The sequence below is a fragment of the Prionailurus bengalensis genome, chromosome F2, assembly GCF_016509475.1.
Source record: "Prionailurus bengalensis isolate Pbe53 chromosome F2, Fcat_Pben_1.1_paternal_pri, whole genome shotgun sequence".
NCBI classification, from domain to species: domain Eukaryota; kingdom Metazoa; phylum Chordata; class Mammalia; order Carnivora; family Felidae; genus Prionailurus; species Prionailurus bengalensis.
Window position 1 is genome coordinate 73,218,406 of NC_057353.1, and position 25,086 is coordinate 73,243,491.

Below are 25,086 nucleotides of genomic sequence, written 5' to 3' on the forward strand. Positions count from 1 at the left end.
GAGGCTATGATTTCTAGGCGTTCACTGTTTGAACTTAACTGGCTTCTGCCTTCCTCCCTCCAGGTAAACATGGCGTGCACTGGGGAATAGACTGATCCCTCGGTGCCTTTCAGAGCTAATATTATATTCTAAGTTTAGCTGGGTAAACAGTTTGCTGAGAAAGAGTCACACTCCATAGCTCTGGATAGGAAAAGAGCTTTATGACAGGAGATTTGGGGGAATTAAGAAACCAGCTGAGCATCGCTGAGCAGGCCGTGAATGGAAGAATACTGGCGGAACCTCAGGGACACAGTAATTAAGGCAGAAGCAGATTTAGAAATTAACGATTTCTAAAAGAGATGTCAGCAAAAAGCAGCAGACGTGCCTGCAGCCTCTGAGCAACCTGCTCAAAGGTTTATAGGTAAGGGAAACAGGGCCAGAGCCTACGGGATGGAGAACTGTTAGAGAGCAATCTGTGTGAAAGAAAAATAGTGAATTAGAGCCAGATCAATACAATGAAGCTATGCTGGAGAACACTAAAATCAGGTGAACTTCTGCTAGGAGTTACTGAATAGGAGGAACAAATAGGACCGGGGGGAAAACCTCATGATCTTTGCTGTATCTCCACCCCAGGGGCAGTAATAAAACTTCAGGGCTCGGAGGTGTTGTATATTTCAGTTTATAATAGACTGGAACTTACCGCTTCGCATTTTGCCATCACTTGTTGGAGCGGGGGTGGTCATTCTGGAAACTGAATACAAGGCAGAGGAAAGGTAGGACTGAGAAATCAAGTAAGATCTAAGGCATCATTGGAGGGCCTAGACGTAGCTCTTCCTGAAGCCATACTTTTTCTTACAAGAGCTCATCAATACCCTTAACTTCTTTTATGCCTTAAACCTTATGGGTGAGTTGTGTTTCATTCGCAATCAGAAGAATCCTGGTGCCTAATAGAAACTCATGATTTTCACGTAAATACGGACCCATACGTGTATAAATTGAAAAAGCCTAGGAATAGAAAGCACCTCACAGTATTGAGCATTGCATGGCCTGGATCTCATATCCCATAAGGAGCCAGAGGCTTTTGGAAAGATGGCTTATTCCTGGTCTGGGACAAGGAAAGAACAAGGTAAGCCTGTGATGCGTTGTGCCAGAAAGCAAGAAGAACTCAAAGACCGATGGACCATGTCCAAAGAACAGAGAAGCAGACGGAAGGGGCTCCCATAGGCCAATTTTTGGAAGTTTAAGCATCAAAAAGAATATTGACAGGGGCACCTGGCTGACTCAGTCAGAAGAGCATAAGACTCTTGATCTCAGGGTCGTGAGTTTGAGCCTCATGTTGGGTATAGAGATGACTTCAATAAATGAAAAGAAACTTAAAAAAGCTGAAAAAAGAGAATGATGACAATAACTGATCGTAGTCATTGCATTTTTAAAAGTCCATAAATCAATGATGAGAAAGAAAGAGAGAGGGAAACAAAAGGAAAGACACTCTTCTATGCAGAAGAACAATAGCATGTAGAAAGAATTGCAAAATTAGGAAAGAAACCCAGACATTTTTATTGATTTTGGCACTGATCCCCAATAGAAGCAAAAGCTACTAAGTAAAGAGTTTGGGGGAAACCAGATACCCCATGATGCCCAAAGACTCCCACCCCCAACAACCTCCCAGATAACTTCCTAACAGCAAAGGGAAACATGCATCATCTTAAATGTTGGCCCACCATGTTAACCAAATAATCCAACTTGGTCTCACTAACATCAGGGAAACCCAACATTGTTTTTCTCCCTTTGTGATATAATGTGGTCTGGTAAAAAATGTTCAGCTTGAATCTAATCAAGACTTTTATAGCCACTGCTCAATTTATAGAAAATGTAGGAGGCAGGGGGAAAAAAAAATCCCAAAATCTTTAGGGATGCCGGGAGGAAACAATGCAATAAATACGGAGGAGGGATATTCTATAAGATCACTGGTTTGGACTCTCCCAGAAGTCAATGTTGTTAGTTGGGGGAGAAAAAAGGAAAAAAAAAATAAGGTGAGTAGGTTTGTTTTAGATCACAGGGATTGAAGAAATATAATAACCAAAGACAAGGCGTACAACTTTGATGGGATGCTGATTAAAATAAAAAATCTTGAGAAAGATTCCGAGGACAATTGAGGAACTGTGAATATAGGCTATTAGATGACATTATGAAATAATAGTGTACTTGTGTGGCAAAGGCATTGTGGCTTTATACAACAATGTTTTTTATTCTTAGCACAGGCATGCTGAAGTGTGTGAGGAAGAAAGGTCATGATATCTGCATCTTATTTCCATATGGATCAGAAAAAACCATATAAATATATGTGTTTGTGTGCATGAATATATAGCTAGAGAGAAACGATGATGAAATATTAACACTTGTTGAAAATCGATAGAAGGTATACAAGTGTTCATTGCACTAGCTCAGGGGCCAGCGAATTCTTTCTCTAAAAGGTACATGCTGCCTTTCCAGGTGGTGCTGTTTACATAAAAGGGTGACTACAGTAAGTAATAGGTATTTTCTGCTCTGTGGGCCGTAAGGTCTCTGCCTCAGTTCCTCAGCACTGCTGTTATGGTGCCAAAGCCACCACAGAGGATGCATCCAGGGACGGGCATGGCTGTCAGGCCTGGTTGGCCAATCCCTGTACTTCTTCTAACTTTTATGTAGTTGTAGATTCTCATCAAATAAAAGTAAGAGAGAAAAAAAAGGGGAGGGGAATCCTGAGGTACAAGGTCGAAGTATGGGATACGCACGATGAAACAGTGATGAACAAAGATTGGAGGCAGGGTGCCCTGTGGTCCCTGCTTAGGACCTTGAGTTTTGTGCGTGGGAAATGGACAGTCAGTGAAAACGTTGCTTACTCGCCTTTCAACTCACTGCCTCTTCTCAGAGCTTGAGCTCCAAATCACAATGCGTTTTCACATTCGACCCTTTCTGATTTTCCTCACTTCCACGTAGGTTATTATTGTTTCCTCTTTACCTCCAAATGCTTCTTATGTATATTTAATAAGATGCAAAAATATCTAGACGTACTCAGGTCTGCCTGTATTGATTTCCCCAGTTACCAACTGTGTACAAAGAAGAAAAGGTTTTGACTATTTGTGAACCAGTTGCGGGAGATTATTTCATTCCTAAAGACCTCACCTCAGTGCTGCCTCCTTTAGCAAGACTTATCTACTTTGACAGCCAGGGGACTCTGGGACTTCCTCCCTCCTGACATGAACCACAAATAGGCATGGAACTAGGAAGGGAGTTCATTGGTTTGGAAAAGAGAGCACCCGGAGGTCTCAGGTAAATGGACCAGGAAATGCTAAAATGCTGTCCCTTCAGCATCAATCAGCTCTTAGCTTGCATTTTATCTAAGTAGGCACTGGAACGAGAGACGGGAGTTTTTCGTTGAGTAAAGCTGCTGTTTTCCAAGATCTCCATGGACCCCTGCTTGCACAATGCCTCCACCTGTGCTCTCTCTGGATGGGGGACAGTCTTAACAGACAAACGGTCCGTTGGAAAGAGTCCGTTGGCCTCATCTGGCAATTAGGCTAAAGATAAGCTATTCATCTCTTTAGCATTTGCAGATAGAGTCATGCTTCTGTTTCAAGGGGTTCACTCCGGGGATAGATGGTGTTTCCGACCACACGGGTTTGACCGATAGTCTTGGCACTGGACTGGGAATCGAGAGGCCAGAGCTCCGCTCAAGTCCAACCATCTTACCATTCATTGATCTTGGTAAGTCATTCTCCTTCCTGAGCTGAGCTGAGATTATTTCAAGAAGAGCAGGTGGGAAGCTCTGATGAATTTCAGTTCATACCTTTATGTCTATTTTGGGGGGAGGGTATTTTGTTTTCTAGTCAAGAAACTAATTTATATATCTTAAGAAAATTTTTTTAGTGTTTATTTTTGAGAGACAGAGACAGAGAGAGAGAGAGAGAGCGTGCTGGGGAGGGGCAGAGAGAGAGAGGGAGACACAGAATCGGAAGCAGGCTCCAGGCTCTCAGCTGTCAGCACAGAGCCCCATGTGGGGCTTGAACTCACGAACCGCGAGATCATGACCTGAACTGAAGTCGGATGCTTAACTGACGAAGCCACCCAGGTGCCCCATATCTTAAATGGAGCACCTGGGTGGCTCGTTCATGGGTTCGAGCCCCACGTCGGGCTCTGTGCTGACAGCTCAGAGCCTGGAGCCTGTTTCAGATTCTGCGTCTCCCTGTCTCTCGGCCCCTCCCTGCTCATGCCCTGTCTCTCTCTGTCGCCCCAAAAGAAATAAAACGTTAAAAATAATTTTAAAAAGAATTCCAGAGGAAGAGGGGTGCCTGGGTGCCTCAGTCAGTTAAGCGTCTGACTCTTGATTTCTGCTCAGGTCAAGATCTCGCAGTTTGTGAGGTTCGAGTTCTTCCTCTCTCTGCCCTTTGCCCCCACTCACATGCATATGCATGCTCTCCCCCACCCCCCACCTCTCTCAATAAATAAATAAAAGAATGAATGAATGAATGAATGAATAAACAAACTTAAAAAATTCCAGAGGTCGAATCTGTTAATTCCACTGTGGAGTTTAACAGATGAGGGAAATAGTAACTAAAAGACACACACACACACACACACACACACACACACACACATACACACACGGCTCCCTTGATGGTTTTGGTGATAGTACCTTCTGAGAACAAATATGTCAAGACTCAAGGAGAAATTCTATTAAATTGCTATGCCATTGCCATGCTTAACAGAATAAAAAGAAAGAAGGAAAACTAACATTTTTTTTACTAACATGATTTCTTATTAAACTGTGGCACATGCATCAAAATTCTTATCCTGATGTATGACGCACACGGTCCATCGTGACGACCCCTGGGAGCTGCTTTTGCTGTTCGTAGCTCCTGCCGAACTTGGAGGTGAACGAAGGCAGAGAGAATCTCTCAAATCCTGTTCTATCGCCCCTGCCCTGCCAGTTCACACTGCTCAACAAGTACCTGTGTAGTCAAATGAAATTGAATTAAATCAAATTCTTCAGCGATTCCTGGAGTTTGCCGTTTGCAAATCAAGAAAGTGAGGATCAATGGAATCAGGGCTCTTACCTAGAAGGGAAAAAGCTACAGTCAGCATTTGAAGCTAAATGCGCCTGATTCCCAGTCCATTTGCATTCCACTGAACCATTCTCCCTTGTGAGGTTATTATTCAGCACAGCCAAGGTAGTGAACCCAAGAGACTTTGGGCTGCACACAGAAAAGCCCTAACTGACCCCCACCATCCCCACCGGGAAACCCATATCAAGTGGTAATGGTTACCGACAGTTCTGCTGCAGTGTAATAATTTCATCCTGGGAGTTTAAGACTTTGATTGCCTTGGTGCTAACAACCTTGGGGGATCTCACAAGTAAATTACCAGACGTTTATCCTTTTATTTAAATGAAATGTCTTATTCCACCAGCACATGTTTCTTTGCTTTTAAGAGTTTAAATACCAGTCACTATGGAGAAACAGATGGGGGAAGGAACATCAGGAATAAGGGGAAATGAGGAAATGTCAAACAATCTGACTCTGTTGTCACAGTGATGGTGCTTGCGTTTTTCCCCTCAGCACCCTTCTCCCGGTGTCACGGGCATCCAAGTGATTAGCTGGTAAAGCTTAGCACCTCGTGAAGAGTGTCCATTATTTCACTCTTCATGACAGAGAACTTGTTAAGACCGAGAGAAAATAAGTCTCTGATGGGAGAGGAGGATTGCTATTTCGGGATTTGGGGTTCTGCCCAGCAACCACCAACCCCCCTTTTTTTCTTTGGCCATGGATGTGAGATCGTTGGAGATACATATACAAATGCTTATGTGAAATTTAGGCATGGAGAGCAAAGGAAATGTGTTTTTCAGGGGAAAACATTTATATGAAGATAGGCATCTCATTAGGCTCATATGATGCTTTGAAATTGTTCCTTTTTTTTTAATTTTTTTTTCAACGTTTATTTATTTATTTATTTATTTTTTTTGGGACAGAGAGAGACAGAGCATGAACGGGGGAGGGGCAGAGAGAGAGGGAGACACAGAATCGGACACAGGCTCCAGGCTCCGAGCCATCAGCCCAGAGCCCGACGCGGGGCTCAAACTCACAGACTGCGAGATCGTGACCTGGCTGAAGTCGGACTCTTAACCGACTGCGCCACCCAGGCGCCCCATGACATTGTTCCCTTTAAGTGAAGGGGAATGAAAAATCCTCTAGAATTCTATAACCATAAAATTCAACGACTCAATGATTCAGTTTTATATAGGATATACTGGTAGTCAAAATATGAAAAAAAAATTCTCTTGGAAGAGTTGTTCCCAAATGAAACGGATTCACCATGTAAACTAGAGAGTTTAGCATCCCTAGAGGTGTCCAATCATAAAGTAGATCGTTATTTGGCAAATATATTATATAAACCAATCCCGAAAAACATGCAGTCCACGGTTCATATACTTGAGGATCGCCTTGGGTATTGGTTAAAAAGTAATCATTAAGATGTCTGGTGATACAGTTCAGGAATGTACATGTCAAATAATTTAGCAGGAAATTCTGATAAAGCCTAAAATCTGAGAAGTCTTTGTAAAGAGATTTGGACTTGATGATAATTGAGTCCCATTTCAGACCATATCCCTTCTTCCTTTACATTTTTCTTCTTAAAAGAATTCTGTCTGTTTGAAAGAAGTAAGCGTGGGGTATTACATCAACCGAGGTTCCTGAGTTAGGAGCAACAGAAACAAATTCTGTTAAAAAATTATCACAGAACCAAAGAGAAGATAGTGCAAAATCCAGCCCTCAGAAGCACAGGACCGGCAGTCATTCTTGTGAACCTGCATGGCAGGAGTTATCTCTTGAAAGCCTTGTTTCTAAAATAACTCAGTTCCGGTTAGTTTCAGATTCCCAGATTAAGATTCAAAACGTTAGGGAAAAACCACCCTCATTAGAAACGAAGGCTTAAAATGGTCTGTTAACAGATGACATGATCTCATATATAGAAAATCCCCCCAAATCCATAAGAAAGTTACCAGAACTAATAAATAGTTCTGGCAGTGTTGCAGGGTACAAGATCAACACACAAAAGTCAGCTGTGTTTCTATACACCATTAAGGAACAACCAACCCCCAAGGAAACAATTTTATTTACAATAGCATTTAAACAATCAATTAGGAATATGTACAACCAAAGAAGCGAAAGTCGTGTATGTGGAAAACTACAAGATGTTGCTGAAAGGAATTAGGGAGAACCTAAATAAAAGGAAAGATACCCTGTGTTCATGGACAGGATGACTGAACATTGTTAAGATGTCAATACTATTCAAAGCAATCTACAGATTCAACACAATTCCTACCAAATTTCTAGGAGTTTTTTTGTTTTTTGTTTTTTGGTGTTTTTGCTGATATGGAAAAGCTAATTCTCAAATTCACATGGAATTGAAAGGGGCTCTAAATATCCAAAACAATCTTGAAGAAGAAGAATGAAGTTGGAGGGGTCACACTTGCCAACTTTGAAACTTACTATAGGGGGGTGCCTGCGTGGCTCAGTTGGTTAAGTGTCCGACTTCGGCTCAGGTCATGATCTCTCGGTTAGTGGGTTCGAGCCGGGTGTCGGGCTCTGTGCTGACAGCTCAGAGCCTGGAGCCTGCTTCAGATTCTGTGTCTCTCCCTCTCTCTGCCACTCCCATGTTCATGCTCTGTCTCTCTCTGTTTCTCAATAATAAATAAACGTTAAAAAAAAAAGAAACTTACTATAAAACCATAGTAATTACAACAGGATGGACGTGGCTTAAGGACAGACATACAGACCAATGGAATCGAAAAGAGGGCCCAGAAATAAACTCTAACATCTAAGGCCAATTTGTTTTCAAAACGTGTGCCAAGACCACAATATTGCTTGAAAAACTGGATATCCACATGCAAAAGAAGGAAGTTGGACCCTTACCGAACACGAAATACAAAACTAAACTCAAAAGGGATCAAGGACCTAAACTTAGGAGTTAAAACTACAAAACTCTTAGAAGGAAACATTGGAAAAAATTATCAAGGGGCGCCTGGGTGGCGCAGTCGGTTAAGCGTCCGACTTCAGCCAGGTCACGATCTCTCGGTCTGTGAGTTCGAGCCCCGCGTCAGGCTCTGGGCTGATGGCTCAGAGCCTGGAGCCTGTTTCCGATTCTGTGTCTCCCTCTCTCTCTGCCCCTCCCCCGTTCATGCTCTGTCTCTCTCTGTCCCAAAAATAAATAAACGTTGAAAAAAAATTAAAAAAAAAATTATCAAGACATTGGATTTGGCAATGATTTCACAAATATGACATCAAAAGCACAGGCAACAAAAGAAAAAAACAGATGAATTGGAATTCATCAAAGTTTAGGACCTTTATGCATCAAAGAACACTATCGGCACAGTGAAAAGACGATCTACAGAATGGGAAAAGATATTTGTAAGTTATATATCTGACATGAAATTAATATCCATAATATATAAAGAAGTTCTACAACTGAACAACAATAAAACTCCAAAACTTCCATTTGAAAATGGGCAAACAACTTGAACAGACATTTTTCCAGAGAAGATATCCAGATGGCCAGTATGAACATGAAAAGATGCTTACTCTCATTAGTGATTAGGGAAATGAAAATCAAAATACCAATGAGATAACACTTTACTTCACACCGACTTGGATGGCTAATGTGAAAAAACAAAACAAAAACAAAACAAAATAAGGCAAGGGTGTGAAAAATTTAAATCCTGCTGTGTTGCGGGCAAGAATGTAAAATGATACAGTCACTGTGGAAAATGATTTGGTTCCTTAAACCAAAAAAGACCTACTATAAGACCCAGTTATATATGTGTATATATGTGTATGTATATATATATGTGTGTGTGTATATATATATATATATATCCCAAAAGAATTGAGATGTATATTTCAAAAAAAAAAAAGAAATGTGATATATATTAAATATATAAATTATATACACTATGTATAAATTATATACATAATATATGAAAGATGTATATATCTTAGGGATATGTATATACACACACACACACATGCACACACACATACACACACACACACACACACACACACATAACACTAAAGTGTCCACTCACAAATGGTTACAATGATAAATACTATGTTATGTACATTTCATCACAATATAAAAAAATAGAGGAAAATTACCTCCAGAGAAAGAATGCCATTATTAGCCTAGCCTTGGGTCCTATACCCACTCCTTGGCTGGAAGCAGGGGTTGCAAGGTGGGGGTTAGGGTTTGGGAAGCAACGTACAATTTGGTAGGTGACCCCAGCCAGACTGCCACATGGGGACCTATTGTTCCCCAAAGGAAAATCAGGAGGGGACAGAGAGAGCTGAGGCAAATGATGTTCATGGCAGAGGTAACAGAAGGGAGACTAATTCTCTGTATCCACAAACTATTAATCTGTCAAATTCTCATCTGCATAACAGCAGGATGATTCAGCCCGGTTCTGGAAAACGTAATTTGCATCCGCTGCTCTAAAGATCCCATTCATTCTCGGCTATTCAGCGCACACCTCAATTAAGTAACTTAGAATCAAAGACTTCTTACTGAAGGGATCAACCACTTCTGTCCCTCCCAAAGAGTGATTTGTGAATAACTGTACTTAAATTTCTTTATTTGAAATGGAGAGTATCCAGTATACTTCAGGCCCCACAACACCTCTATGATCATCCACTTACCCAACTCGCTTGTCTGCGTCACTACCCGGTCCTTGGAGACATTTACGTGGAATCCTGGGCTCAGGGTGAGTTGGAAAGCACGTGAGAGACAGGTTTGGTTTAATCAACTTTCATTCCAAGAGAAGATTCAGGTGACCACTCTAGCTCCAGATACCTGTTGGGGCTGATGATACCGGGAGGGGAGGTGACACTTTCAAAGCACTGAAGGCAGGAGTGAGGCAGGCAGAGGTCCACCAGGGAGTCATGGCAGATATCGCCTCTCTTGACACTTCTAGATCGTCTCTTCGCTCTTTGTCTCACTCGTTTTTCTTCATAGCACTTATTACTACCGATGCATTATTCATTTATTAGCCTACTTGCTGTTTCTTCACTTAGGATGTGTCTAGAATGAAGGAAGGATCTTTGGTTTCTTCACTGCTTGGCTCAGAGCACCTAGTACCGCGTGGGTTAGCATTTCACTAGCACAAAGCAGGAAGACTGTAAGTATTTGGTGAAAGAAACAATGCACATTCTAATTCTTAAAGGTCAGCTTTTAAAAACTTCCTTCAGCGTCTCCTTCTCCCACAAAACCGAAATTATATCTGAGTCACCGGGCTTCACCTGCTCCTGCCTACCGACTTCTCTCACAGCAAATAAGCAGATACTACCGCAAAAACACAACTGTTCATTTGCTTCTCTCTCCGCTAGATTCTTACTCTTCAAATATAGGGATGGTGCGAGCCGCTCAGGGAACGTTTCTGAAAGGAATAAAGTAAGGCGTGATTTGGGACGTGAACTTTCACCAAGAGTGAAACCTAACAAATGAGCTTTTAAGGTAGAGCGTAATCTTTTTCTCTTCTCCCTATCGGTCAAATTCAAGAAAGTATATTGGTTCTGGTTTGCTGTCCTAGTTATTTAAGCTTCTTGCTTCGAGCTGAGAATATCTAGATTAAAAGATAAAGGTTGAGACAAAGGTGGATTGTAGAATGCTAAAAATATCTGGGATTGTCTTTTGAACAGTGCTAGTATGGTAGGATCTAAATTAATCCTGGATTACTAATTTTTTATGATCAATCATATGAGAGATCAAAGAAAGGCCATATTACAATTTTTGATCTTTATAAACTAGCTCCCAAGGTTTAAGTGAGTTCAAGACGACATGAATTTAAAAGAAATCCAGGGGCACCTGGGTGGCTCAGTCGGTTAAGCGTCCGACTTCGGCTCAGGTCGTGGTCTCGCTGTTCATGAGTTCAAGCCCCAGGTGGGTCTCTGTGCTGACAGCTCAGAGCCTGGAGCCTGCTAAGTGTCTCCCTCTCTCTCTGCCCCTTCATCATTCATGTTCTCTCTCTCTCTCTCTCTCTCTGAAAAAATAAACATTAAAATAAATGAAATTAAAATAAAATTGAGATAGCTATTTTTTCAATATTTGGATCTTTCATTTACTCGATCCTTTATTGTGGGGCATTGATAGATTCAGAGACTCACCATGAATCTCCAGGCTTCTCTGTATTCCTGCAATGCAACTTAGAAACTTCTGCATTAGGGGCACGCGGGTCACTCAGTCGAGCGTCTGACTCTTGATTTTGACTCAGGTCGTGATCTCACAGTTCATGAGTTCGAGTCTGTCATTGTGGGCTCTGGGCTGACGGTGCGGAGCCTGCTTGGCATTCTCCCTCGTCTCTCTGCCCCTCTCTGACTCTCAGATGTGTGTGCACTGTCTCCCTCAAAATAAATAAATAAACTTAAAAAAGAAAGAAAAGAAACTTCTGCGACAAAAAGGTGAAGTCTGTTTCCACATAGGTCTCTACACAGACATGCTCTGACTAATGGAATGTGGTAGAACTGACTACCCAGGCTCTGAGCCTGCACATCGGGAGGCCTTGTCAACTTCTGCTCCCCTCCTCAGAAACCGGACAAGTCCGAGCTTACCTTCTGGTGATGGTTACGAGGGAAACACGTGAGAAACAGGGGCTCAGTCCCCCAGTTGCTCAGCTGACAGTCAACTAATATCCAGCAGCAGAACTGCCCAGCGAATGGCAGGTGACCACAGATGATGGGGCCAGCCCAGCCAAACAGAGAAGAAACGAGAAGCTGAACCACGAACAGTGTCTGGCCATCATCATCTATTTACGTGACTTCCATTTGTTTCATTCTGTTTTTTCTTATTGCGGAAAAGTAGACATAATGTAACATTTCTACCATCTCAGCTACAAAATTCCCTTAGGTGTATTCGCAATGTTGTGCGACGTTCCCAATTATTTCCAGAATTTTCACCTTCCCAAATGGAAACTCTATACCCACTAAGCAGTAACCCCTGATTCTCCCCTCCCCGTAGCGTTGGTAGTCTCTTTTCTACTTTCTGTTTCCATGAATTTCCCCATGCAAGACACCTCATGCAAGTATAATCATACAATACTTGGCTTTTTGTGTCTGGCTTATTTCACTTCGTATAATCTTTTCAAGATTCGTCCGTGTGGTATTGGCACTTCATTCCCTTTTTTGGCTGAACGGTATTTGATGGCACGTATACGCCACATTTGGTCTACCCATTCGCGTGTTGATGGACTCTTGGGTTGTTTCCACCTCTTGGATGTTGTGAATAACACGGCTGGGAACACTGGCACACTAGTACCTGGGTGAGTGCCTGCGTTCAGTTCTTTTGGGCAGCTTCCGAACAGGGGAATTGCTGAGTCAAGTGGCAATTCCGTATTTACTATTTTGAGGGTCTACCAAACCGAGTTCAACGGGGGCTACGTCATTTGACATTCTTCCAGCCATTCACAAAGGTTCTAGTTTCCTTCCATCCTTGACATTTTTTATTTTCAGCTTTTTTTTATTTTTTATTTTTTTAATTTGAGAGAGAGAGAGAGAGAGAGAGAGAGCGAGCAGGGGACAGGACAGGCAGAGAGATGGTTCCTCTTAAGAATCTGAGGCAGGTTCCGGGGCGCCTGGGTGGCTCAGTCAGTTAAGCATCCGACTTCAGCTCAGCTCACGATCTCGCGGTCCGTGGGTTTGAGCCCTGTGTCAGGCTCTGGGCTGATGGCTCGAAGCCTGGAGCCTACTTCCGATTCTGTGTTTCCCTCTCTCTCTGCCCCTCCCCCGTTCATGCTCTGTCTCTCTCTGTCTCAAAAATAAAAATAAACATTAAAAAAAATTAAAAAAAAAAAAGAATCTTAGGCAGGTTCCAAGCTCAGCGCAAAGCCTGACACGGGCCTTGATCTCACAACCCTGAGATGACAACCTGAGCTGAGATCAAGAGTCGGATGCTTGACTAACTGAACAGCCCAGGTGCCCCTTCAGTTTTTTTTTATAATAGCCATCCTACGCGTGTGAACAGGTATCTCATTACACTTTTGATTTGCATTTTCCTAATGACCAACGAGGTGGAGCATCTTTTTATGGATGTATTGGCCATTTGTATATTTTCTTTGGGGGAAGTGTCTGTTCAAGTCCATTGCCCACTTTTTAATTTGGTTGCATATCTTTTTGTTATCGACCTGTAGGAGTTCCTAATTTTCTTTTTTTATGTTTATCCATCTTTGAGAGAGAGAGAAACAGAGTGCGAACGGGTAACAGACAGAGAGAGAAGGAGACACAGAATCCCAAGCAGGCTCCAGGCTCCAAGCTGTCAGCACGACTTGCCCGATGCGGGGCTCAAGCCGCAGGATCATGACCTGAGCCGAAGTTGGACACTTAACCGACTGAGCTACCCGGGCGCCCCTGCGGGAGTTCTTTATGTGTAAACTCTTCCCACTGCATAATGAACCCAGAGAGTGCCTACCATTCACTACCAGTGGAATTTTGCACACAGCAGGCTCTCAATATATTAGGTAAATTAAATTGTTACCAAATCACCATCACAGCGCCTGGATACCAGATAGGTTGACATGTCCTTTTAAACTGTAGTTCATTTGTCTGCCTGATAGAGGCCACTATGTGCTTCTAAACTTTCTAAACACTGCATAGCCCTGGGCCATGAAATAAATATTTATTAATCCATTTGGGGGGAGCTTAGAATGATCCATAATTTAAATTCGTATTCTGATTAAGAGAAGAAAAGAAAAGGGGCACCTGGCTGGCTCAGTCGCTTCAGCATCCAACTTCTGCTCAAGTCATGATCTCATGGTCTGTGGGTTCGAGCCTGGTCTCTGGCTCCATGTTGACAGCTCAGAGCCTGGAGACTGCTTTGGGTTTTGTGTCCCCGCCCCCCCCCCCCAACTCTCTCTTTCTTTCTTTCTGCCCCTCCCCACTTGCATTCTATCTCTCTATCTCTCTCAAAATAAATAAACATTAATATTAAAAAAAAGAAAAGAGGGGCGCCTGGGTGGCTCAGTCGGTTAAGCCTCCGACCTCGGCTCAGGTCACGATCTCGCGGTCCGTGGGTTCGAGCCCGGCCTCGGGCTCTGTGCTGACAGCTCAGAGCCTGGAGCCTGCTTCCGATTCTGTCTCCTTCTCTCTCTGCCCCTCCCCTGCTCATGCTCTGTCTCTCTGTGTCTCAAAAATAAATAAACGTTAAAAAAAATTAAAAAAAAAGAAAAATGAAAAATTGAGGAAAAGGAAAACTAGAAGAAAGCAATTATAAAAAACGAAGACCTGCTCCATCTAGCAAATATCTAGCATTTGTAGATTTTATTTTCTTTTGGCAGCAAAGAGAGAGAAGGCCACAGTGTGGTCTGCTTTGAGAAACGGCTTACGACAACAACAAGAAACCCCGCATTGGCATGCTGGGATTGCACAGGAACAGAGAAAGTGATGGAGAGAAGCCACTGAAATAACCCACTGGTCCTCTCACACTGCTCCTTAGCTGATTAGCTGAGGGCAAGGCTGCCGGGGACAACGAAGGGAATTAGGTCTTCCATCGCTCTCATTAAAGGCTCTGGAAGGCTCTGGAAGGCTCTGGAAGGCTGAGTGCTGCTGAGCTGAGCATGTCAAAGTCTTGGGAAAGGGAAGTGCGGTCCCTTTTTTTTCGGCCACCTTCGTTGTGCTGGAGGAAATACGGAACAGTTCTGAGACTAGTAATAGTAGAAATGGCATCCAGAGCTGCAGCGCCCGGTGGCACTTCCTACAGGCAGTATAAATAATTAAGCATGACTACAGGCAAGCCAGTAGGAAGAAAGGGAAGAGAGCTCAAAGCACAGACACCATTTCAACTTCCCTCTGTCCATATTCCTTAAGGGGAAAGGGACCGGTGGGGGCAATTATAAAATGGTGGCATTAGAAAGAACACTGATTTGTTCGCTGATTTGTTTTGTGATTTATCACTGATTTATCGGTGATTTTGTTCGCTGATTTATTCATTTATTCAGTGGCTAGTTTGCATTTATCATCAGAGACCTAGCTACTTACTGGCTAGGAACTTTGATATTAGCTACTCCAACTTCTTTATTCTTTCAACGAAGAACCATCCAAACCATGAACCTTCAAGGGGAGGGCTGTGCACAAAATGACACCTGTTTTATCCGAACCAGGACCCACAACCGTTTCCCGACTTGCCCGTGAAATATGCTTTTCAGGACACTCCGCTCTAACTTTCAAAAATGTGCTTTTTCTGTGGGTGTCGGTTAAGCGTCTGACTCTTGATTTCCGCTCTGGTCATGATCTCAGGGTTCGTGGGATTGAGCCCCGTGTCAGGCTCTGTGTTGACAGCAAGGAGCCTGCTTGGGATTCTCTCTCTTCCTCTCTCTCTCTCTCTCCTTCCCTGCTGTCTCATCTCTCTCAAAATAAATTAAAAATAACATGAAACAGGGGCGCCTGGGTGGCTCAGTCGGTTAAGCGGCCAACTTTGGCTCAGGTCATGATCTCTCAGTCCGTGAGTTTGAGCCCCGCGTCGGGCTCTGTGCTGACAGCTCGGAGCCTGGAGCTGTTTCGGATTCTGTGTCTCCCTCTTTCTGACCCTCCCCTGTTCATGCTCTGTCTCTCCCTGTCTCAAAAATAAATAAAAACTTTTTTAAAATCTTTAAAAAAAATAACATGAAACAAATAAGATAAAAATGTGCTTTTTCAATTACTTGATGAGTGCTTGTACTTCCTTGACCACAGGAAACACCAAAAAAAAAAAAAAAAATAATAATCGTAAAGGAAAGAAACACATTTCAATACTAAATAATTGTGGGAAGGGTCGTCTCCAACTTCTGAGGACACCTCAGCATCCGTCGAAACACTTAACTTTCTTTGGTCTCAATGCCTCACTGTCTTTGGACTCACCTCTTGGCTGACGACTGCTTCTTTTCTGTGACCTTCGCCTGATCTTCTCCACTTTTCTGGCCTGTACATTTTGAATTGTGAGGGACTCAACTCTCTGACTTCTGTCATCTCTCTACGTACCCTAAGTTAACCCACCCAAAGCCTCAGCTAATCCGTCTAAAGCTCTAATTTTAAAGAGACCCTTTTCTCCCGGCACCTTCTATGAAAAAACAGAAAACCAAAAAAGGTGTGGGGCGCCCGGGTGGCTCGGTCGGTTGAGCATCTGACTTCAGCTCAGGTCATGATCTCACAGCTCGTGGGTTCAAGCCCCATGTCGGGCTCTGTGCTGACAATATTCCCATGATTCCCACATTTGCTTATTGTATTAGGGTTCTTGAGAGAAACAGAATTAATAGGAGATGGTAGAAAGAGAGAGAGAGAGATAGACAGATAGATGATAAAGAGGTTTATTGTGAAGAAGTGGCCCACAGAATTATAGACCGGGAGGTTGTACGATCTGAGGTCCATAAGCTGGAGAGTCAGGAAAGCCAGTGACATATGGTGTCAGTCCTAGTCTGGGGGCAGGAGAAGACCAAGATTGATGTCCCTGCTCCGATCGCCGGGTACAGAGAGAATTGTCCCTTCTCCACCTTTTGGTGCTGTTCAGGCTATAACGTATTGACGGATTCTCACTCGTGTTGGGGATAGTGACACTCGTCACTCAGACCGCGGATTCAGGTGTTAACCTCATCAGATGCATCCTTTCAGTCACACTCGGGAGGGGACACCCCCCCGAGCTGGTCTGGCTGACACAGAAAGTGAACTGCCACAAACACTTTGCTCTTCCCTCTTCCTTTCATTCCACACAAGCATCTTAACCTCATGCTTCAGATAAACTCTTGCCCACCCCCCCCACCTGCTCCTCCTATGACTCCCCGTCTCCGGAAACACAAGCCCCTGACTTCCCCTTGCTCATGGGAAACGCTCTGAGTCACAGATTCCTCTCAACCCCGCGTTCTCCGCACGCAATCCGTCGGCAGATTTTCTTGGCGCTAACTTCAAAATGCACACCGAAATCAACGATTTTCCTCCACGTCGCCGCGGCCACTCTGACCCGAGGCACCTTGTGTTTTGCCTGGACTCTTGCAATCGTCTTGCATCTTGCGTTTCCTTACACCTCAGTCCGGTCCAACACAGCAGCCTAACTCACTCTGCTTGAAATGCCCCAACGGCTACCCACCTCGCTCAGACTGATAACCAAAACCTTAACTGCCTCCACCCCCAACCCCCCCCCCCAAAGTTGTTCTTTCTGAGGCAGCCATCATGCCCCTTGCCTTTTCTCCCATGTACCAAGCGTGCCTGTCTCAGGGTGTTTGCGTTTGCTGCTCCCACGGTCCTTGATGCATTTCTGCTAGACTTCTACCTGGTTCATTTCCACTTTGCAGAGATCTTTGCGAACACCAACACCTCATCCCTCTGGCCCCTTCCTCTGCTTTATTTTTCATTTTGCTACTTATCGCCACCTGACGCATGCTTTCTTTGTCGTCCTCTCCTTCTAGAACATAAGCACCATGAAAGCAGGGACTTTGCTTTATTTATTTCTGTTTCCTGGGGCCCCTGGGTGGCTCAGGCGGTTAAGCGTCCAACTTCAGCTCAGGTCATGATCTCACAGCTCGTGGGTTCAAGCCCCGTGTCGGGTTCTGGGCTGACAGCTCAGAGCCTGGAGTCTGCTTCAAGATTCTGTGTCTCCCTCTCTCTCTGGCCCTCCCCTGCTCTCTCTCTCTCTCTCTCTCTCTCAAAAATAAATCAGCATTACAAAAAATCAGAAAAAAAAGTTGCATTTCAAAACTGTAATACTTTCTGAATAAATAAAAAAGATAAAGGGTTATGGGGCAAGGTGATGGCAGAAGGTAAAAAGGAAAGACGCCACATTCATCGGGGGAAAACGTTGGCGTTGAATGGAGGAAATCTCGATTCTAGATTCTAGGGTAAGAGGTTAGTATTCAATATTCAGGGGAATATAATTTTCCCATGAGGCAGCAGATTAAATAAGCCAGCAAAACAGCTCAGAATGGAGGCAGTCATGCTTTCTTGGAGCAGATCTGGAATGGAAAAATGGAAACAGAGGGCAAGGTTGAGAGGACATCTGCTTTGGTTGGGTAGCGAGAGGAGGAAGTTTTTGTACGCTAGAAGGAAACCACAATCCATACCCAAGATGTGGTTTGGCTCCAATCAGCTAATTCTAAGGGGCTTTAAATTAGCGTTTCAAATACTTCAGCAGGACAGGTTGTTGGATTATTTGATACAAATTATTCTGTATTCCGTACACAAAACACAAATATGATGATCTTAACTGATGTTGAGAAAGCATTTGGGAAAATCCAACAAGTACTCCTAGTGAGACAAACCATTATTTAAGAGGAAAGGGATAGTTTTGTCATTTGGTAAAATATTGTCATCTTAACATTCTTATCAAAAATAAGAAAAAAAGACAAAGAGAACTGGATTACTGCTTTTGGTTAATATATTCCTGGGGGTTTCATTCCACACGCGTAATTGATACAGGGTTGGATCTATTTGAAAACATGATACAGAGTTATTATTCTCATTGATAGACAATGAGATGAGAAAACTCAAGAGCCATATGAAAACTATTAAAACCAATAAAAGATATTCAAGGCAGTGGTTTGTAAAAAAGGGGCGCCTGGGTGGCTCAGTCGGTTAAGCATCTGACTCTTGATCTCAGCTCAGGTCTTGATCTCAGGGTCGTGAGTTCAAGCCTCTCACTGGGCTCTGCCCTGGGCATGAAGCTTACGAAAGAAAGAAAGAAAGAAAAAAAGACAGAAAGAAAGAAAGGCCTAGTTGTTTTCCTATACTAAAGCTATAACTAGATAAAAAATTGTATGAATAAAACCAAATTCTCATAACACTTACATTGTTTTGAAGAAGTACATAGACATCTATTTAACAAAAACTGTTCTGGACTTAAATGTGGTAATTTTCAAAGAGGAAATATAACTTGAGCAAATGCCATAAAACTATTTGCTGGGAGGAAGAGACTGAATGTTTGTATAGCATCAGATCTTTCTTAAAAATTTTTTTTACATTTAATTGATTTTTGAGAGAGAGAGAGACAGACAGAGCACAAGCGGAAGAGGGGCAGAGAGAGGGAGACAACAGAATCCGAAGCAGGCTCCAGGCTCCAAGCTGTCAGCACAGAGCCCAATGAGGGTCTCGAACCCACAGACCATGAGATCATGACCCGAGCTGAAGTCAGTTGCTTAACCGACTGAGCCATCCAGGCGCCTCTAGCATCAGATCTTTCTAAATTAACATACCAATTGATACTCTTTCTCTAAGGAGTCCATAAATTCCCTATCATAAACTTATACACTTTTATAAGAAAAAAACATTCAAATATGATTAACGGTACCCGAAAGGTTAGTCATCACTTAATTGTATATCTTACGAATTGATAGGATGGACAGCTTACAGAAGAATGATATAGGAAATAATTGTGATACAGAAATATCAGGGATATTTCTGTGATACAGAAATATCAGGAAATATCAGGAATATACAGGTGGCTGAGTTGGTTGAATGTCTGACTCTTGATTTGGGCTCAGGTCATGATCCCAAGGTCATGGAATCCAGCCCTGTGTTGGGCTCTTTGAGCATGTAGCCTATTAACTTTCTCTCTCTCTTTCTCTTTGTCTCTTTCTCTCTCTCTCTCTCTCTCTGCTACTCTACCCTGCTTATGCTTTCTCACTCAAAAAAAAAAAGAAAGAAAGCAAAGAAAAAAAGAAATATCAGGGATAAATAAGGACTGAATTTTAATAACTGTATTTCACACAAAAAAGTCTTCCTTAGATAACACATTTCACTTTGGAAACAGGTAATCTGTGGCCATTGATGAGTTAAACGGTTTAAATTTCATATGCGTATCGGTCATCTTTGCCACGGTAATAATCAGGCCATAATCTCAATGATGTAGAAAAAGGGGCCTGCATTTCTCACTCAGATTATATGTCGGCAGCTGCAGGGGGCTGCTATTGGCCTTCTTTATTATTTTCTCATTTTGGGTCCCAGGCTGCATGAGCAGACCCTCTTTGAAGAATGCCATTTTCCCGGAGGAGGCAAACCATTAATGTCTAATGGGAATCACGCTCCCTTCAGGTCGGATTCACAAAGGTCCCATCCGCCCACATTCATTGTCCAAAGCAGGTGAGAAGGTCAAGCCCCATGACAAGGGGCCAGGGACAAGCACCCCTTCCATGGTGAGAGTGGGCACTACAAGTCGTGTCAATGTGAGCCGACATATAATCCTTCTCCAAGAAAGTGGGGTGAGGGGGGGATAAGTGGGGAAATATTTACTGTTCGGCTGATAGAATTCCTAAGAGGTCGATTTCTAGGCTGGTGAATAGGATTCTCCCTTGTTTAACCCTCTTCCCCTTGACCGTGCCCCTTGTCTTTTTGGTCAAAGAATAATTTATCTGGAAAAGAAGTGTCTTTACCAAGCTGGTTTTTGTTTGTTTGTGGTTGTTTTCCTTTTTACAACTTGGGCCCCACAGACATTTATAAGTTAATGATTGATTGATTGATTGATTGATTATGAGAGAGAGAGAGCAGGGGAGGGGCAGAAAGAGAGAGAGGGAGAGAGAGAGAATTCCAAGCAGACTCTGCACCATCACCACAGAGCCTGACATGGGGATTGAACCCACCAACTGTGAGATCATGACCTAAGTCGAAACCAAAAGTCAGGCCTTTAACTGACTAAGCCACCCAGGTGTCCCTGTAAATTAATAACTTTTTAAATTAAACATGTATCTATTGAAGGCAAACATGTGCTGGGCATCATGGTGCTTACTAAATGATTTTCTTTTCATTTTCTGCTCATTTAAAGCCACTCAATAGAATATGAAAGCAGTCACACATACATATATGATTTCATATATAGTCATAGTGGGTTCCCTAGTGCCCCTGAAGTGCATTTTTCTCCTGAAGGCTAGGGAGTTGGAGGAAAAGTAATGTAGACTGTATACAAGACAAGGAAGAAGGGGCATCTGGGTGGCTCAGCCAGTTAAGCCTCTGACTTCGGCTCAGGTCATGATCTCTCAATTTGTGAGTTCGAGCCCCACATCGGGCTCTGTGCTGACAGCTCAGAGCCTGCCCGGACCCTGCTTTGGATTCTGTCTCTGTCTCTCTCTCTCTCTGCCCCTTCCCTGCTCATGCTCTGTTTCTCTCTCTCTCAAAAATAAACAAACATTAAAAAACAAAAAAGACAAGGAAGCAGCAATATGAAATAAGAGGAACTTTGTAAGGTATTTATGTGAGCATACCTTATTGACCCTGATTTGTTTTAAGTACCTATAGTTAAAGGAAATCGAGATGAATGTTGATAAAATGGTGAGCAATCCACTTAATCCGTAAGGAAATGGACTTGGCAAAGATATGCAATATGCCTTTAAAAGGATGAATCTTGGATGACTTCAGGGTTCATGGCTTGGATAACTGCCCAAGTAATTCTTTTAGAAACTGGCTATTAGGCCTTGTCTATATCTCTTTCCCTCTTTGGGTCTCAGTTTCCACCTTTATAAAATCAGAACGTTGGATGGTTATAGTCTTCTTCCAACTCCTTAATTCCTTATTTCCAAATCTTTTCCTTATATGTTTTAAAATTTTCTTTCAGCCTCCAGGGGCTTCTGTCATTTGACCTGCCCGTTTCGCTGGCACAGAGTCTAAGCACCTGCCGTGCGGTGGTCAATGTGACATTGGTATCAGCTGAGCTCTGACTGCTTCCAGCTTTGTTGGTGGCACTGTGACATATCATTCATCTTGGCCACAGGAAATAATGAGCCGAGAGTGTTTTCATCATCAGACCCATTCGAAAGCAATTAAATCCAGGTAACACGATAAGGCTTTGTATTACCTCTGTCATGGTTGGGGGCTGTGGATGGCACACCACGTTCGGTTGCCACGAAGAATGAATAATTGGGAGGGAAATGATAACTGGTAATATATTAGTTGGCTAGGGGTGGAATAAACACAATCACACTGAAGAATGCAGTATCAGAGGGATTATTCAGCTATACCTTGGGGGAAAATCTTGGACTGCGGACGATGAAGGGGCAACGAATCACCTGCCACAAATGGTCCCTGGAAATGTGTGAAAGCGCCCAGCCTGGTACCTGCCCAGCCCCCTGCTGACAGGGACAAGTGGCTGCCTTCGCCTGCGTTATACACCTCTCAATCCGCAAAAGCGGACCCCGAAGAGTTCCAAGTAGAGTTAAATGTCTCTCCAAGGTCACCCCCAAGGACTCCATCTCAGGCCTTTTCCCGAGGTTCACGTAACCCACGGATACGTAGAGCGAGGTGATGAAGACTCAGAGCCCACGCGTCAGTCCGCCTGCCTCCTTTGCCACCAAAAAGAAGCGTGCGATCGGACATGGGACGTCACACTTCCGCGTCCTGCTTTCCCAATCGTAACGTGAGGATGATTACATTACCAATCCCTTATCTGATCATCTTCAGACCAGAAATGGTACAGATCTCAGAGCATTTGGGGATGTTTGGAAGCTAATATGGCATATGTGGAATAGCCTGTATAGCAGAGCGGGTAGGTTGGCGTGCCTGTGATAAAAAGCACCTGTAACCAAACGCATAAACATTTCCACGGGAACAGCATATAGCTATTCACAATAGGCAAGATAAAGGTAAATGATAAGTGGCCTCACATCACTTCAGGCCAGGGGTTCATGCCCAAAGAATTAGGAGCAAGCAATATACAAATAATTCTCTTTCTAAGCTTGTGGAATACTCGAACTGCAGACAAAGTACTGCAGGCCTGTAATTCCTACTTCACAAGGGGACATGAGATTTTAGCGAGACAAGTGTAAAGGTCCTAACACAAAGTCTATCAGTCTATCTTATATTAAGTCCTTCATTGAAATAGCTCTCACGGCGGTTGTTGTCTTGTCATTATTGTAGCAATGGGCGTTAGAGAACGGAACGTGTTCCGGGTGCCGGGCTTACAGGTGGCCGGCTAGAATTCACACCCATCCCCTGGATCTCCAGCGTGCATTCCCTCTCACCATCCCACACTGCTTTCCCTGGGCCAATTGTCTGACCAGTGAAGGGAGCTCAAGGTCAAGCCCATGCGGGGAGGCTTTAAGTTTCCCTGCTTCGGAGAAAAGAAGACGTCTGTATCTGTAAAGTGAGAGCATACTTGTAGGCCAGCTATTTTATTGATTAACTTAATTGGAAACACCGGATAGACGCAAAAATCCATCACACGTCTATGCGCTAACAATGAACGCGTAGAAACTGAAATTACAAACGCAATGCCATTTACGAGTGCCCCCAAAGAAAATTAAAAACTTAGCATAAACTTAACAAAACATGTTCAGGATCTCTAGGCTGAAAATTACAAAATGCTGATGAAAGTATCAAAGAAGACTCACAGAAGGAGACGTACTGTGCTCATGAGTTGGGAAACGATCCATAGTAAACCCATCAATTCTCCCCAAACTTAGGTACATATTGAATGTAATTGTGGTCAAAGACACACTCACTGTAAAAATCACATGGAAAGGCACAAGCGTTAGAACCGCTTTAAATACTTCTGACAAATAATTAAGCAGGAAGACCCACTCTACCCAATAGCAAGGCCAACTATATCACTACCGTAATTAAGCCAGTGCGGTTTGGGCAGAGGGTTAGAAACATGGATCCACGGAAGAGAAGAGAGGACCCAGAAATAAACCAAGATTTTTTGGCAAAGATACAAAATCAACTCAATGAAGGAAACATAGACTTTTTGACAAAGGGTACTGGGGCAGTTGTGCATCTATAGACAAAAGAAGAGAAAAAACTTTGCGTACACCCGCATCTCTCCCACCTTACAGGAAAATGAACTCAAATGCGCCACAGAATTCAGTGTAAAAGACAAACTTATAAAACTTTTAGGAAAAAAAAAACACAGGGGGAACTTTGGTATTTACGACTAAACAAAGAATTTTCAAACTTAACATCAAGCGTGTGACCCACCAAAATATGGATGGATAAAATATTCCCGCCTGAAATTAAAAAGACTTGGGGCGCCTGGGTGGCTCAGTCGGTTGAGCGGCCAGCTTCGGCTCAGGTCATGATCTCACAGTTTGTGGGTTCGAGCCCCGCATCGGGCTCTGTGCTGACGGCTCGGAGCCTGGAGCCTGCTTCGATTCTGTGTCTGCCTCTCGCCTGTTCACACTCTGTCTCTCTCTCTCAAAAATAAATAAATATAAAAAAATTTTAAAAAGTCTTACTCAATGAGAGCCCACATGATGAGGAAGGATGCACAGGCTACAATCTGGGAGAAAGTGTGTGCAAATCACACAACCAACAAAGTACAAGAGGCTAGAATATACAACGAATTCTCAAAACTCTGCAATAAAGGAAAGCAAACTACCCAGTTAAAACACGGGCACATGATATGAAAATACAGTTCACTGAAAAGGATATACGGAGGGATGATGAGATGGTCAACATCATTAGTCATCAGGAAAGTGCATTTTAAAACCCAATGAGATATCGCTACACAACTACTTGATGTTGGGCGTAATGACACCACCATAGGATATTGAGGATGTGGAGAAACTGGATCCCTCACACATGGCTGGTGGGAATGTCAAAGAGCACAGCCACTTTAGAAAACATGCGTGTGGTTTCTTATAAAACTAAATATGCAGCTACCATATAACTCAACAGTTGAACCTGTGGGCATTTAGCCCAGAGAAATGAACATTCATGATCATGGAAAATCCTCAACATGGATGTTTATACAGCTACCATATAACTCAACAATTGAACTCATGGGCATTTAGCCCAGAGAAATGAACATTCATGGTCACGGAAAATCCTGAACATGGATATTTATAAACCACTTATTCTTAATAGCCCAAAATAGGGAAACAACCCAGATGTCCTTTGGTGGGTGAATGGCTCAACAAATGGTGACACCCCACATCCTGGAATACTGTTCAGCAATAAAAGGAACAAATGCCAGATACAACAATGACAGTGAAGTCTAGAAGCTTGTACTGAGTGAACAAAAGCCAATCCCAAAGGTCACAAACTGTATTACTTCTGACACCTGCACTGAATCTATAATGAACTCAAAATTAAAAGTTTAATTTAAAAATATTGTGTAGCATATTATACTTTCTCCCACATACTTGCT